The sequence below is a fragment of the Castor canadensis genome, chromosome 11 (genome assembly GCF_047511655.1).
Source record: "Castor canadensis chromosome 11, mCasCan1.hap1v2, whole genome shotgun sequence".
Taxonomy (NCBI): domain Eukaryota; kingdom Metazoa; phylum Chordata; class Mammalia; order Rodentia; family Castoridae; genus Castor; species Castor canadensis.
The window spans coordinates 69577104-69594066 of NC_133396.1; the positions used below are offsets into that span (position 1 = coordinate 69577104).

Consider the following 16963-nt stretch of genomic DNA (forward strand, 5'->3'; position numbering starts at 1 on the left):
TAATGTTTCTTCATCTTAAGTTGCTATCAGTGACACTTTCTTAACTTGAGTCCCAGAAGCAATCTAACAAAGCTGCATCTCTGTCTTTAAAATTTTATGTTTTCTGTTTTTATCAGTTGCTTGTGATATAATAAACATTAAAAATGGTAGGCATATATTTTAAGTGCTACATTTAAAGCATTGCTTTGCCATAAATAGACAAGCCCATTTCTCTAGAGCTTAAAGAGGAAAAAGAAATTGATGTACACACTTCCTCCATCAAGCAGCTGTGGCAAAAGGCCATCAAAGAATTATGAGGTTTGCTGTAGTTTCCTTTATGCTAAATACTGAATTAACTGTTGCATGCATTCTTCAGGAAGGAACAATCTTATGAAGATGCCTAAAATGCTATTTTCATCCTCTGAATGCAAGTAGACATAATTATTGGCTCTTAAAGATTGTTAATGTGATATATTGACCAGCAACAATAATTGCACTTCAAACTTAATAATCTCCTCTCCCCCAAATGTGGCCTATTCATTTTATTTATTTATTTATTAATTATTTGGTGGTACTGGAACTGAACTCAGGCTTTGCAATTGAACTGAAGTCACACCATAGTCTTTTTGCTTTTTGTCTGTTTTGTAGATAGAGTCTGGCATGTTTCCCTGGGCTGACATTGGAGCATCATCCTCTTTCTCTGTTTTCCAGGTAGTTGGACCATTGGTGTTCATCACCATGCTTGGCTTGTTTTAATTATAGTGCTCAGCTAATGTCTTTCCCTAGGTTGTCTCAAATCATGATGCTTCTATCTCCAAATCCTAAGTATATGGGATGATATGTGCATGCAACTATGCCCAGTCCTAACACTGGCTTCTTTATATAAATGAATCTTAGATAAATCATAAAGTGTCTTGAGCTATTTTTAGCATTAAAGTAATGTTAGGGTATAGGTTGTGAAAATGACAGGTTCAAACTGACATCCTAGGAGTAACAATATGGTTGAAATATTAAGAGCCAGACAGAGCAGCAGTCATGGTGTTCCTTTATTACAACCTGTTCACACTGCACAAATTCAAGTCCTTGTCTATTTGTTGTGGTTAATGATTGTCTTTCTGCTTTTAGCCCTGTTTCTGAGCTCCCATTTATTTAATTTCCTGAATTATGGGATTGAATAACTGCCATGCAGGACATACTTAATGATTAATAGGCTGTATTGTCAGTATACCTACATAATCTTTTTAAAATTAGTTTCCACTATCTTTTACTATGCTTTCAAACTGTGACCTTGAAATCTACTCAATACAATCAATGTACTTTGTACTTTTCTAGATTTCTGAATAGCTTCTTCCCTGTATTTGTCTGTTTTATACTGTCTTACCCTGGCTCTTTTTCCTCCTCAAATATTTTATGAGAGAAAGCCTTCCAATTCTCAAGATACTGTGGGAACTTTATGCCATCTTTTAGTTCAACAATTTTCTCTGTAAAGTTGAGCTGGCATATAAATTCAATAATATGTAGGAATTAAAGACATCCACAGATCTATGAGGATTTTTATGGTTTATTTTTCTTTTCTCCTCTTCCACCTCCTCCTTTTCTTCCTTCTTCTTGAAGACAAGGTCTCATAACCAAAACTGTTCCAGAACCTGTAAGGTAACCCAACCTAGCCTCAAACCCATAATTCTCCTGTCTCAACTTCCTGAGTGCTGGTATTACACCACACCCAGTCTTCATTATTTTGGTTTCTGATTGAAAATTCAAATATCTCCAGGATTTAAACATGCACAGGCATTGCTTTTTATTCCTTTAGCCATTATAATTCCTTTATTTATTATAATTCTTTCATTCATTATAATTCATTAAAATTAATGTAATAAGGACCTAGTATTTGCCACCTGTATTGTATAGGCTTTTAGTGTATATTTATATAAATCTCTGCAAAAATGCACAATATGAATGTATAAAGATTTTTGCCTTTGCAGAGCTTCCATGTCAGTGGGATATACCAATGGGAGAAAGCAAGTGTTGGTAAGATACCAAAAAGAAGTTATTATTTCTATGAAAAAATAGCACAAAATAGGACAGATTGTGAGGGAAACTGGGTAATGGTGTTGTGCAGTGGAGATGACAAGTAAAGCAAAGCTCTGTGTGGCCATGTATTCCAGCATCAGCAAAGGGTCCATGTGGAGGAAGGAAAGTGAGGGAAGAAACAGTATTGGAGATCAAGCAGGGAGGAAAGGAGAAAACAGCTTCCTAAAACGAGTTTATGGCCTTGTAAGTCAATATGAAGTTTTGGAGGTTTAGTCAAAGTGAAATGTGGAATTTCTGCAAGGCTATAAGCAGAGGTTTGATCTCTCTCCTTTGCATCTTTGTGGAGTTGGGAAGACAGGAGGTATAAGTAGGGAAACCTTTGAAAGTATCCTCCAACATTCCAGGTACGAGGTGATGGTGACCTGTATAAGGATTGTAGCAGTGGAAATGAAGAAAATGGTCCATATGTATTTTGAAGAAAAAGTCCAAGTAATTTTGTGGTAAGTTGGATGCATAATGTGGGAAAAATAAAAAGCTCAGGGTGATTCCTTTCTTCTTTTGGCCAATTATCAGACTCACCAGAAATGTAAACACATGAAAAATACTGATGAAAAGATTATTTATCATCAAGGTAGTGAAAAATAATTTGATTTTTTTTCTCACTAAGCTTCAAAATCAACTGTAAGTAAATAAACATTTAAGGGATAATAAAGCCTTAGTTATTGGAGCACCAAAATGATATTTAATGTTAGCTGTGAATACAAAAATTCCCTTAGATCTTCACATATCAGGACCAGAACTTATAAAATTATCATTGTACACCCAGTGCTTGCAACATACAATGCCCTCAATTAACTAAACTTTAGAAAACAACAGGTTAAAGACTAAACATACTTCATGGAGAAAATGTCAAATTTGTTTTCTTCTAAAAATAAAAGCAGAAAGAAAAATTTCATAAAGCTGAAATTCTTATAGTAAAAGAGAAGCAACGGAGAATGACAGGAAATTATTTGATAAAAAAGTGTCATTTTTTTCTAGTGTGTTTTTATTGAGAATCATAAAGGAAAACATTTCAGAAAAACTCATCCAAAGAAACATACACACTAAGAATCCTTACTAAATGCATGAAAAAATAAGTAATCTCAAAAAAGATACAATTAAGTTCAAATTTCTACTTTGCTTTGTTTATTCTATACACACATACATATATGTGCACATACTTAATTGCATTTATTTACAATTATGTCTTCATGTTTGCTAAGCATTGCACTGCTTTTATATATTATTTATATATAATATATATAATTTATATATTTTTTGCTTGAAATCAAATGAAAAAGTCAACTGTCATAATTTTTAATAGGTTTAAGTTGTGTTATATGCAGATGCTTACCATGTGGCTATCAAACAATAAAATAGAAATCATAATTGTTCCTAATTTTTAAGCAATATTTTTGCTCTACATCTGTATACTTTTTCAATTTTTTACGTTGTTGTTCTCAATTAAATTCAACTGCTTGGTTGAGTTACAGTGATGTCTCATAAAGGTTAACATTTTTCTTGTTTCACCATATAAGAAGATCCAACTTTGTTAGTATGTATGATATGAAAAGTACATTTATTATTAGTTTTGTGTTTTTTCCATGTTTTATTCATTTTTGAAAATAAGATACTAAAAATCGCTTACTGAGTTGCACATAAATGCACACAAACACATGCGCACAGTGAAGCTGCTGTAGCTGTAGCTGAAAGATTGGTGACCAGAAACTGTCCTCAGGTAACCACAGCTGACGTCATTAAAAAAGTTTCAATTCTGCATTAATTTTGGTCAGTGCATGCCTTTGTATGAATAATAATATGAGAATATAACACATTGACAATTTTCAAAAACATATTTATGAAGATCAGGTGTTTTATATCCTAGTTCATGATTCTGTAAGCTTGTCTACAATATGTGAACTTGGGGATCTGCCTATCACTTGTCTTAATTGGAAAAATGACTTTGATTTGGTCATTTTGTTTTCCTGGGTTAGAACTTTCAATAACAACCTCAAACATATATTCAGTACCGAAATACTCCTTTCAAGATGATGGAGGGATAAAAGTTGAGTGAGGTGCAGAGTTCCTAAAATCTTCTAGGAACTAATGTGACCATACTTAGAGATATTACTGCCAGTAAGGCATTCTTTGATAGATCATATGAATTTTATAATATTTTCCACCAAAGATGAAGCAAAAGAGTCATCATCTGCTATAACTTCATTAAAGAAAGGAAATTTAACCTAGAAGAGGAACAATGCCATCATTTCTTCACTTCAACAATATTTATTCAGGATTTATTATGTATTGGAATCATTTTTAGAACCATGAGAAAAGTAAAGTTAAATAAATTAAGCCCCATTAAATATTAAATTGATTTTTTTCTTTCTTCATAAACATTTTGATGAAATGAATTTTATAGATTTATAATTGTGATTCTGTGGTAATCAAATTGGGTGATATGCAATGTTGGTTGATTAAAGACATAAGTAGGAAAACTCACTTCACATAATATTGATATATTGTGGGAAAAAGAACCACATTGTTGGGATTCCATTAGCAATCAAAAATATATTACAGCTGTCATTCAATGTAATTATCATTGAGTCTTCATTCTTCCAAAACCGGATAAAGAATTGAGGGTTAAAAGAGCAGAATACAAGTAAATAAAAATAGGATAAATTACTTTGTAGAAGATGTAATAGAGCCTTAGTTATAGAAATGAAGGAAGGCATGTATACTATCTTTTGCATACAGAAAAGAAGTTTGTGCATGTCTTGATTTAGCAAACATGCACCCAAAAGATCCAACATACCAAGATTATATTTGGGGGGATATTAAAATTAATGATACATTTTGCCTTAAGCTCTAAATAACAAATTATTCTAGTATGTTTTAAACAGTACTCAATTTGCAAGGAAATTCATCTTCACTTATACTGCTAAGAATCAATCTATTTTGTGATAGAAGATCAACTGTAATAAAATCGTCCCACAGAAAACACTGAACAGAGATGTCATGTTGAAAGCCTAACATTAGATATAATTCACTTCCTAACAAAGAAAAAATAAAGCTAATTTATTCTTCCACTTTTCTGTTTAGAGATACTACATCATAGAAGTTTATTTATAGTTGGTCATAAAATTTTAAGAAGACTGGAGATTTCGTTATCATAGCAAAACAGCTAGCATTTATTAAGGACCCTCTGTGGTCAATAGGCAAAAAGCTAAATCCTCTGAAAAAGATAAAAATCATCACAAGTTAGTCCATATTTTCAGAGAGTTCACCCTCTAATGTGATAGACGAATATTTACAAATTACGATAATGGTCAGTGAGTGCTAGACACAGTTATTGATTCAATGAACAGAGAAATTCACAATGTGCCGTTTTCCTGTGAAAGTAACAGAAGTCTTCCCAGAGTAGGTGAATTCCGTGTTATGTTTTAACGAATGAGCAGGAATTCAATGAAGAAAGCAGAACAGCAATTAGAGTAACAACTCCAGAAAGAGAAAACCAGAAATTCCTCTTGAAACAGTACTGAAGAAAGATTTAGTGTGAGTGGTTTATGTGCTGAGGGTTGAAGATTTAAGATCATGTCAGAGATGGTGTTTGAGGCTGTGGTGTGATTTAGATAGTCCAAAGTGACAGCATAAAGCAAGAAGGAAAAAGAGTTGAAAATAATGTCTGGAAGACTGCTTTTCTTACCTCTTCTTTCTCTTTTTAAAAAATTTTTAATTTTAGGAAATAGAAGAACTAGTTAAGTATGCTTAGAAAGTATAATTGCAGATAGAGTAGAAATGCGTATGTTGGAAGAGAAACCTAAAAAAGAATGTCAACAACAATGCAATGAAATAAAATGCAGTAAATAGGCAGGATGCCATCAAACAAATTAAGTCCTTTGAGATGATGAATGTAATCAGTACTGAGACTGGATCATGGGGATTAAAAATGAAGATGGATACCAAAATAACTGAGAAAATATGTCTTGATAATTCTGGGGAAGGACAACAGACTTCAGGTGTTCAAATATGAGTTTAAATTGTAGCATAAGAAAAAAAGACTGAAACTGAAGGCTAATTCCAAGGTGGTTATTTTATAGTATTTATAGGAGAGGTAAGTTTGGTAACAGAAAAGATCTTTAGCTATCTTCTTTAATTTGATTAACACCCTTACCTCTCTGACACCTAGCAAGGTTTCATGCCCCTTGAGTTATTTCATATTATATATTTTAAGGTCTGTCAATTGATGGTAAAGGTCAAAATTTCAGACCCCAGCTGTACAGAACACTCCATTCTGCCCCTTCTCTTTCCAGTTTCACCTGGATATTTTTTCTTAGTGAGAACTAATGGAAGAAGGGCAACCAAAGCCCATTTCTTTTCACATTCGCTTTTATCTCACATATGTTTTGAGCTTGTGAGAGCTTAGTCCTATAAATTGTTGCCAATTTAAGCAGAATATTTTTCCCCAAAATGAAATATTGATATATACTGCTTGATTCTGTAAATTGTCTCTGAGATATTGAAATCAACACAGAATTTTTATTGCTTGTCTTCTGAGTACATTAAGCTGTACTTACTAGGGTAAGAAAAAAGATCTCAGAATGATTTGGGCATTCTTAATTTCTTTTATCTTCATTTTATATGCCATATTTTATCATGAAATCATACTGGTAGCTTGGATAGAATGGAACTTAATTTCTTGTTTATTATAATTGATTGGCATCAAAGAGAGAGCTATGTCATTCTAAGAACTCTAAATAGCTGACAGTTACCCTTATAGCAGCTACTTGAAAGATCAACCAAGATGATTATGCTCTTGAGGTCTAAAAGTCAAAATGTCAAATAACAAAAAGCCCAGTGAATACTAAGTATTTCAGTTTAGAGAATGTATAAGGAGAATACTTAATGTCTTAACAGACACATTTTCTAAATGTAATGTACTTAATTTTATGTCATTTTTTCATTAAACTCCAGATATTAAAAACTAAAACTAGAGAGACTTATTTTTATTCAATCTTTTTTTGACTTCACTGTGACCTTCAAAACTGTATCTTTTCTTTGATACTATGCTATCTCAACCTGCCTACATATCATTTCTCAGTCACCTTCGATGCATTTTTCTATGAATTTATTCCCTAAATGTGAGCATCTGCTTTGGTATATCCAACTTTTAACTGTTCAATTTCCAACAAGTTGGTTAAAGCATGGATAGATAGAGAAACTGCACTCATCTCTCCCTGAGCTCTGGCATTTTGTAGCGATATGTCAATAATTGGCCATGTGGTTATGTGGCTAATATTAACTTGGGTTAATATTACTGCTAATAGGATGTTACTTATTCTCTCAGAGTTTTTAATTTCTCTTTCAATTTCCATGGTATCACATTTTTCACACTCTAATTTAGAATGTATCAACCGAGTTGTTCATAGAAACAACAAAAATGGTAACAGGCACATAATGCACTTCTTAAATTGAATGATTTATTAGCCATATTTTCATGTTTCTCTGCTCAGCTTTAGCAGGAATCTCTTTCTCTGTAATTGTTACGATTATACTTATTTGTATATTCTCCAAGGCACATAACCATGTCCCTCCACTTTTCAGGAATTGTCTTCCTTGTTTTCAAATCTCTTAGATTTATTCCTGCAAAGTGTCCTTAAGATACCTCAGTTTTAACATACCTACCCTTCAGTCATGCTTCTTATCCTTCCACTAATAGTACTTTATTTACATGATTTGATAACTTGAATTAATCTTACATGCCACCTGCCTAAGAGACCAAGCCTTCTCATGTCTCCCTTCACAGTATCTCTTATACATTGGCATGCTGTATGTCACACTGCATGTATTTATAATCTACCCAGTCCTGTCACTGTGATTTCTGGTCTTGGAGCTGCAGTGGTGAGATAGTCAGACAGACTTACATATGTGGCTTATATGCTAGAAGAGAAGACAGCCAATTAGAAATGGAAAATACCAGAATGGAGAAAATACAAGATTATAAGGGAGGACAAACAGAATTATATTCTGGGCATTGGAGTGAGAGGAGCCCTCCTTGAGAAAATAGCTCTTCCAGGTGGTACAAAGAGTAGATTTAACCTACAGCCAAGAGTTTGCTAAGCTCTGCCCTAGGCAAATAGAAACATAGTATTCCAAAATATCAGAGGTCAAGAAGCATCATTTAAACATTAGAGGCCATATGGATGCTGTTAATATAATGGGGTACATGGCTGAAGTTGCATCCAGAGGTCACTACAGACTATTATGGCTCTGGGGAGGTCAATACTTGACTGTAACATTCCTAGAGTTGACATGAACAGAAAGATAAAGCAAATGCTGCTTGACTTATAGGAAAGCACTATCAAGAGCACAAAAGCAGGTAAACATATCTGCAACTGGTAAGCATCATTGGAAGTATCACATATAGGTACCCATTTCATATACACATGTATTTATTTCATATAGGTTTACCTGGGTATACATACCAATGACTACCATATGACAGTGCTGTGTCTCCAATAGAAGAGATCATAGATCTGGGAACCAGGAAGTGAGAAGACAATGGGCCCTTTTCACCATGATACCCAAGAAAGCATGTGAAAAGTTTGTACTTCTCTTCCCCAGAATGTCAGGCTTTGAGGAATAAAGGCACTAAATTTCCTATTTCTCCCAGTTAATCTGTGCTTTCCTTACTTTCCTTGAGTGATAGTCCTATTATTCTTCCATCTTTCTCTTTTTATAACTTTCTCGTTATGCACTACTTAGTTGTTCTTCCAAAGTTTGCCATACTATTTGCCACGTTAAATGAACAGACAGACTCTTGACTTACTGTGGTTTAATATAAATTAGATATGTTACAACTTTCTTGACAGTGAAAAGGCTTTGGAACAATTTAACTCCATTACTGCTTCCCAGCACTTTATGCTATTTTTTTCTTAGGTAGCACTTGTTTTAAACTCATGAAACATCATTATTCTTTTTTATACAGTCACATTTAATTTATATTTATCTGCATATTTTTTCTCCTGCCCTTTTGCCTTTCTGTATTTTTGTGTCCACATTGGGTTATTATACTTTTGCTTGAAAATCCCCCTTTATGTTGGCCTTATTTAAAATCTGCTACTGCTGAGACCTATTTGTGTTGGGCTAAAAATATTCTTTAGTTTGTCTTTATTTTTGAAGACAATTTTTACTATACATAAAGTTTTTAGAGTTTTTCTTGGTTGGTTTTTAACAGCCTTTAAAAAAAAAAACCACTTCATGATTTTCCCCAACATTTATCATTTATGTTCTCAGGCCTGCTATTAGTCTCATTACTTTCTGAAGAAATCTTGCTGGCTGCTGTAGACTGAACTGTGACCACCCTCTTGACAATTTCATATGTTGAAGCCATAACCACCAATACTATCACATCTAGAGATATATATTTTATAGATAATTAAAGCAAAACTATGTGTGAGTATGACTCTAATCCAATAGGTCTGTGGCCATATAAGAAAGAACACTCTGTCTGTCTGTCTCTCTGTAAGAAGAGGGAATCTACTAGTCAAGAAGAGCTCTTACCAGGAATAAATCAGCCACCACTTTGATCCTGAACAAAGCACCACTATCACCTAGGCTATGGTATTTTGTATGGCACTCCATATAGACTAAGAAAGTGGTTTTAATATTTTCTTATTCTTTTTGATGTTTTAGACATTAATAAAATGTAATTTAATGTAATAATTACAATGTATTATAATGTAATATATATTATGTCATAAGGTAGTATATTATAATGTAATGTATTATGATGTAACATATATTATGATATGATTACAATATAATAAAATATATCATTCAATGCAATGCAATAAACATAACATAATTTAACATAACATAACATAACATAATATTGGCTGAATTTGGAACTTAGAAAGCACCCTTATTCTCTGACTTGACATCTCTGATTGTTTTGGGAAACCTTTAGCTATTATTTCCCTGAATAATTTTTTTGCTTCATGTTTTTCATTTCTGCTGGGATTCCTTTTCCATGTATTTTGTACACTTGCTTTCTCTGTCTTTATTCTTCTCGCTAAATATTGTGATTTGTTGAATTGTTCAGATCTGTAGTCCTATATTTTGCTATGCCTCACTGCTCCACAATCTTGTACTGTAATTATTAATTTCCCCCTACAGTATCTTTTCCTTTGTTTTTGGTGAATCTGGAGTTTGAAGTCAGGGCTTTTCCCTTGCAAAGCAGATGCTCTGCAATTTGAGTCACACTTCCAGTACATTTTGCACTTAGTACAATATAAAATTAAATTTAATCCAGTATATTGAAGCTGGAGACATATTTTTCAGCCCCAATTAATATTTTACTTTGTCTCTATGCAATTGAGAGTCTATCATATTCATAATAAATGTTTCACCTGTGCAAGCCCCTAACTCCAATCTGTGCTTTGACTGCCCAGGAAAATTTTTGAGCAGACTCCAGTTTCTAGCTTCTGGGCTCACTCAGTGTTGGTAATGAGCAAATTACCATGACTTAGTCAATGACAGAGCTGGTCACTGGTGTGATTTCAGTCTTTGTGAATGCTAGTCTGTTTCTAGGGTATTGTTACTTTTAGAGTATTTTTTTCCCATAAATGAAAGGCTGAAGTGCTTAAGTGATCCCGTCCCCGTTGGTGAGTCTTGCATTAAGCTTTTTTTATTTTCTCACCTCTGAGACACTGCAAAAGTTTTGTCCAACCTCTTAAATTCCACACCACCCCATGCTGATTATCAAATGCCCAGAGGGAAAGAGAGGGTGAGCCCATGCAATCCAGGTTCAGCTGCCATGTTCTGTTATGATCAAGATCTTGTTCCTCCCACTGTTGGAAGGCTTGAAGTAACCATTAAAAGTATCATGCAGGTTTTCTTGTTCTTCATTGGAAGATTTGTCTGAGAAGAGCTAATCAGACTTTCTGAAAATAGTAAAACATTTGTTGATAGGTGAAGATTCAACACTTCTTCTGATTATTCATATTGCTTCAAGTGTGTGATCAGCAAAACTCAAGATGAAGATTATTAACTATTTTTCTTTTCATTTCCCTCACTGCCTTTGTACTGCTCTATGAAACTCTAAGGAAGTCTGTAATTTCCATATACTCACTGTAGGAAAAAATTCTGTGAGGAGAAGAAAATTTTCTTTGATTACAAACTTCTAGTGAGCACCTTAGTGTTAAAAATATTTCTGTTTTCTTAACGTAAGCTTGCAGAGCATAACAACTTATGGGAATTTCTAAAACTATAACAAAGTCAGAGTTTGACATATTTGATGCTACTGTCTAGAGAACAGTGAATAACCAATAATTCTTTTCATGCTATCATAAACATTGAGAAGCAAGGAACTTATTTGCTATGTCACTCTTTGCTCTTGAGAATATACTTCTGAATTACATATAATATCCAGTGAGAAAAATACAATATATCTAATAATAAAATTTGTTTAATGAAAATGTCCCTTCATAAAAATTATAGCAATTAATAGCAAATGAATCATACAATAAGATATTAAATGTCAATTTCCTTGCTTTACCTTTTGCATGCATAATTACCATTTATTCTCACACTCTTTGAGGTAAATGGTAGACCTTAATTTCTAAACAAGTTGTTCGACATAACAGATGTAGAAGTGAGAGATACAACCTCATTGAATTATTTTCTGATTTCAAAGTCACTGTTACTCAAATCACATTTTTCCTCTTGATTCATCAACTTACTTCATAAATTTACAACTTAATCTGAAATAAGAATTTAAAGATAATGAAAGAAAGGAAATTCTGTATTTTCTTTCTCAAGACTCTGTTCTTGGTGATTTGTCCCCTACTTATTACTAATAAACACATGAGCTGAAATACAACATGCAGCAATGTAAGAAATAATAAATTGTGTTTATTTTTAATATCTTTCAATGCCATTTTTTCATTTTAAATTTGTTTATCGTTTTTGCCATTATTTGCTGAAATGTTTGTAATTGCTAATTCAAACTTTTAAGACTTGTTATTTTATTTCACTACTCAACATTCTGTTTCATTACTCAGTAATCATAATAATTGGAGGTGAATTATTACATATTATTCTTGAAGCACATGAAATTACGTTTCTGTGTGTTTTAAATATATTTGCTTAACTCTGTATTGGCTATGGATACTTACTTAGACACGTAATGTCTGTATCATGGATATTCTTCATATTTTCTGACTTAACTTCATATAGAACATATTAAATTCTGATGTTTCATTGATAAGAGCTTTGATAACAATGGTGGTACATTTAGAAATTTCCATATACCATTGCATTAAATAAATATATTTGTATTAAGCAATTAAAGAACTTTGGTAGTCAGAGATTGTAACTTATTAACTTCAGAAAATATCAAAATTTTATTCACAGTTACTAAGCTATAAACACTGCTTCAGGTATCATGCGTGTTTGGCCTCAAATATTTGATAACTTATTTGAAGAACTGCACAGTCTAATGATAGAGATATGCTTAAGTGCAACTCCAGTAATCCAGTTCTGGGAATTCAGAACTTGATCACTTCATTCAAAGTAATGGTAGAGAGACTGGCTGCAAGAGACATTTAAGAAAAATCAGAGGGTGAATAGAGGCACATAGGATGGATTTTATTTAACTGAAAATAATTCATGTTGGGCAAATGTAAAGGGAAGAATAAGGCTAGAGGGAAGAAACAAAAATTATGGAATGCCTGATAATGTAGAGTAAGTAACCTGCCTGGTGGTGGAACCGACTCTTCACTGTACTCTAAACTTTCTGTCAAAATAGAGAAATGACTCAAACAATATATGCACATGTGAATAAATGAATAACAGAAAATTTTTTTAAAATTAATTAATCAAAATAGGGATGCACCATGGGCACATTATAGAGGTTTGGGATTTTGATATGCCAAGTGTTAAATAAGAGATCAGAGGTCTCCAGTTTAGCAAGAAGCTACTGTCACTGTCTCCGGTGAGGACTGGGATGATGACTTAGAATTACATCTGCTCACACATTGGTCAATGCTCCTTTTCTCTACCTTGGTAATTTTTTTTTATCATTCCTAAAGAGTGGAATATCACATTGGGGAGATTTGGCTGTGAGCCCAAGACAAAGGAGCCATATCAGAGGCTGTATTACTTTTTGTTCTCTTAGGTAGTGTCCATTGCTTAGGCAATGAGTTCTTGTCATCTCAAGTGGTTTAAACTAGCAGTTCTATGAATTAGTGCTTTAAACAAAAGTTTCAGCAAAAACTTAAAATGCACTTTAAAAAATCATGATTTTTAGAAATTATTTTTTATATGAAACACTCACTGAATATCCCTTTGTGGATCGAGTTGGCAAAAGGTGAGTGGTTGAAAATGCAGTGTCTCAGATTAAAATTGATTAACTTTCAACATGACAAACATCTCACTGAGGAGATTTGGCTTGTCTAAGACTAATAGGGGAAAAACACTGGAGTAATTTAAGTAAGGAAAAAATAAAATAAAATACAATCATTTGCTAAGTTACGTAGAAGGGGAGTAGAGAAGAGAAGGGAGTGAGAGAAGTACCACAGACTTAAGACAAGTTATGACACTATACTTGATGCAATATTAGGATTTTTATATTAGCTACTTAAAATCTTTGTTAATACAATTTTTGTTCTGCCAGCCTATCAAATGGTAGTGACTTCTTAATTATTTAAAATGTCTTTCTGACTGACTGTTCCCCTACATGAGAGGAATGAAGACAAAAAAACAAGGAACTAACAGTTTTTCATTTTAATCCACTTAGGACAATGCTTGAGGAGTACTGATGCTTAGTGTATTTCATTGCAGGTGTTTTAAAGAGAAGCAGGATATCCTCAAGTAAGGTTGGAAGCCTTACAGTTGCTTGATGGAGAGTGGCACTTTCTCTCTTTATCAGAGCATAGTGCTCAATAGCCATTGGAAGACCAGACCTTCTGATATTAGCCAGACTTGTAGTGTAACCATCTGGACCCAAGGTAACCTGTGCTGGATGCAGAGCATTCTATCACTCCAGTTCTATAGCCATATTCAGTTCTTTGGGATGGGGCTTAAAATTAGAACAGTCAATCTGCACACTGTCTTCATGTATTATAGGTGCTGTTTACTTCTTTGCCTTCCTTTAATGCCATACTTAACCATTCTTATTTAAGAAAAAGAGGGGTGTATGTGTGTGTGTGTGAAAACTGAACAAAAAATCTTTTTGTTTGGGAACAAATATTAACTTACAGGAAGGACTGAAAAGAAGGCTAAGATTTAGAATGCTTTTATGACTCAAGTTGAAGGGAAAATGCATTCATGTAGCTAACTATCTACAGTTAGATTTTTAAAATACAGTAATGTTTTCATTTTAAGCATACCATTTTTTAAATTGAGAAATTACCAACACCAATGCCCAGAAAAAACATTATGAATATTTGCTCAATATCATTTTAGATATCTCTCTAGAAATTTTATCTAGTGTAAAGAAAAGCATCAAGAAAAGTAAAAATTGCTATATCCTATGCAGTATTAAAGCCATTATATTTAATAATAATAAATAAACCAGAATTAATCTTAGGTGATTTGTAGTAAATGATTTTATCATAAGCATATTGCAAAATATTTTTGATAAATCCAGAAATAAAATTTTATATACTAATAGATTGGTAGCATTGCATTTAAGTTTATATTTAAATTTTTAGTGAACTGGGTTCTTATTATACAAACATAAATTAATAATACCAATCCCTGGTTTGCTATTTTTGTCTTAATTTTAAAATATAAAATTATATATTTATCTTTTTCAAAGATTTTTATTCTTTTTTCTATTTTTACATACATTCAAATGCTTACTACAAATATTTTTAACCACACTTTCTTGATTCTGTTTCATTTTGAGTCATATTCTGTACTATAAATAATATTCAAATAAATTATTATTGCATTTTATATGTTGTTCATTTCCAAGATTTTCATATGATGTAAATATGTGTCCTTTGCTACCATAACCAATAGAACATTTGCATATTTGTATTTTTGTATTTTGTATTTACATATTTGTATATGTATTTTGTATTTTTCTCAAATTTTTGTTACAACTGTTCCATTGTCATTTGTAGTGAGTGCTGCTACAAAGATTCTGAGACTTAACTGGTCTTTCACATATGGTGGGTTTCCTATTACTTACTCATCCCTTGATAAACATTTAATGTCTTCTTTGTGATTAAATTCATTGTCTCCATTTGAATCCTCTTTTTCCTTCTCTAACACACAGTGAGACTTCACTAAAACAACTTTTTTTCTTTATTTCAGGAAGGAGAAATATCTTCCCCTAGAAGGTTGAATTTTTTTTCTCTTCTGTGTTTTCATCCTATTTAAACAACATACTGAATCTAATTTGTCTGATGTAATTTTATATTTACATATAAAACCAATCAATGGTCATTCTCATGTAACCCTCTTCTCCATTCTATTTCAGGTGATTTCTTGAACCCTATACACTGTTTTTCTGTCTTAGTTATTTTATTGTTGATTTGATACTTGTTCATTGACTTTCAATGCTGTTCACCACTAATTTCTCTTACATTTCTTTGGTTGTTTTGTTTTGTTTTATTTTTTCCTTTCTTTTATTTTATAGTTTATACATTTACTTACATGTGTATACATTGTTTGGGCCACCTCCCCTCCCAGCCCAGGGTTACTGGTATTGATTTTCTTCAAGTGTCCCTTTCTTCCTCCTGTTCTTGTCACAACCTAGCTTTTTCATTTCTGAGTTATTATTTTTAAAAATTGAGCATTCCATAAGAGTCCAATTCTGGAAAACTATTTACAATGAATAGAAAAATATAAAAATTCAGCTTTTATTTTTGCTATAACTTTTTATTTGCAATATATTTTAATATATGTTAATATATTTTTTAAAATTGAATTCTTAGGAAAAAATCTTCACTTGACTTTTTTGGGGGTAGGGAGTGGTACTGGGGTTTGAACTCAGGGTTTGCATTCACTTGGCTTTCTTTTTTTTTATTTTATCACTTTTACATTTACTCACATGTGTATACATTATTTGGGCCAACATCTCCCCTCCTCCATCTCCCTTCCAGGTAGAATCTGTTTTGTCCTTTTGCTCTCTGATTTTGTTGAAGAGAAAATGTAAGAGCTAATAAGAAAAACATAGGGTTTTTGCTACTTTGAGGTAAAGATAGCTATAGAGAGAGATTCCTAGCACTTCTTCTATGAACTTGTGTATTGTAACCCACATTGGCTCATCTCTGCCAGACCTCTTCGCTACTTCCTGGTTCCTTCCTGGTTCCCTTCCCATAATGGCCTCTACCAGTTTAAGACTACCATATTTGCTCCTCTACAGTGAGCACATCAACCACACTGAAGTTTTAGGTTTCCTTCCCTTTCCCTATTCTTCCTGTGCACATTCTCCCTTTTGCGTGTGACCCATGTCTAATAATATTATTGCATTTGTTTTAGGTCTATAATCCACATATGAAGGGGAACATGCGATTTTTGGTCTTCTGAGCCTGGCTAACTTCACTGAAGTTGATGTTCTCCAGGTACATCCATTTACCTGTGAATGACAAAATAGCTTTCTTCTTTGTGACTGAGTATAATTCCATTGTGTATAAATAACCACATTTGCTAAATCCATTTGTCAGTAGTGGGGCATCTTTCCACAGCTTGGCTATTGTGAATAGTGCCACAATATACATGGGTATGCTGATGCCTTTGGAATAACCTGAGTTGCATTCCTTTGGGTATATCCTTAGGAGTGGTATTGCTGGAGTATATGGAGCATCTATGCTTAGTTTTTTGAGAAGCCTCCAAATTGTTTTCCAAAGTGGTTGTACTAGCTTACAGTTCCATCAGCGGTGTTTGAGGGTTCCTTTTT

At 33.0% G+C, this 16963-nt stretch overlaps 1 long non-coding RNA gene across 1 annotated transcript; it reads left to right on the forward strand.

The window, feature by feature from the left end:
• The first annotated feature begins 1983 nt into the window (after positions 1-1983).
• LOC141414074 (uncharacterized) lies at positions 1984-16699 on the forward strand. The gene is made up of 3 exons (XR_012439172.1): positions 1984-2510; positions 13894-14060; positions 16546-16699. It is a non-coding gene; the product is annotated as an uncharacterized lncRNA (long non-coding RNA).
• The last annotated feature ends 264 nt before the right edge of the window (positions 16700-16963 follow it).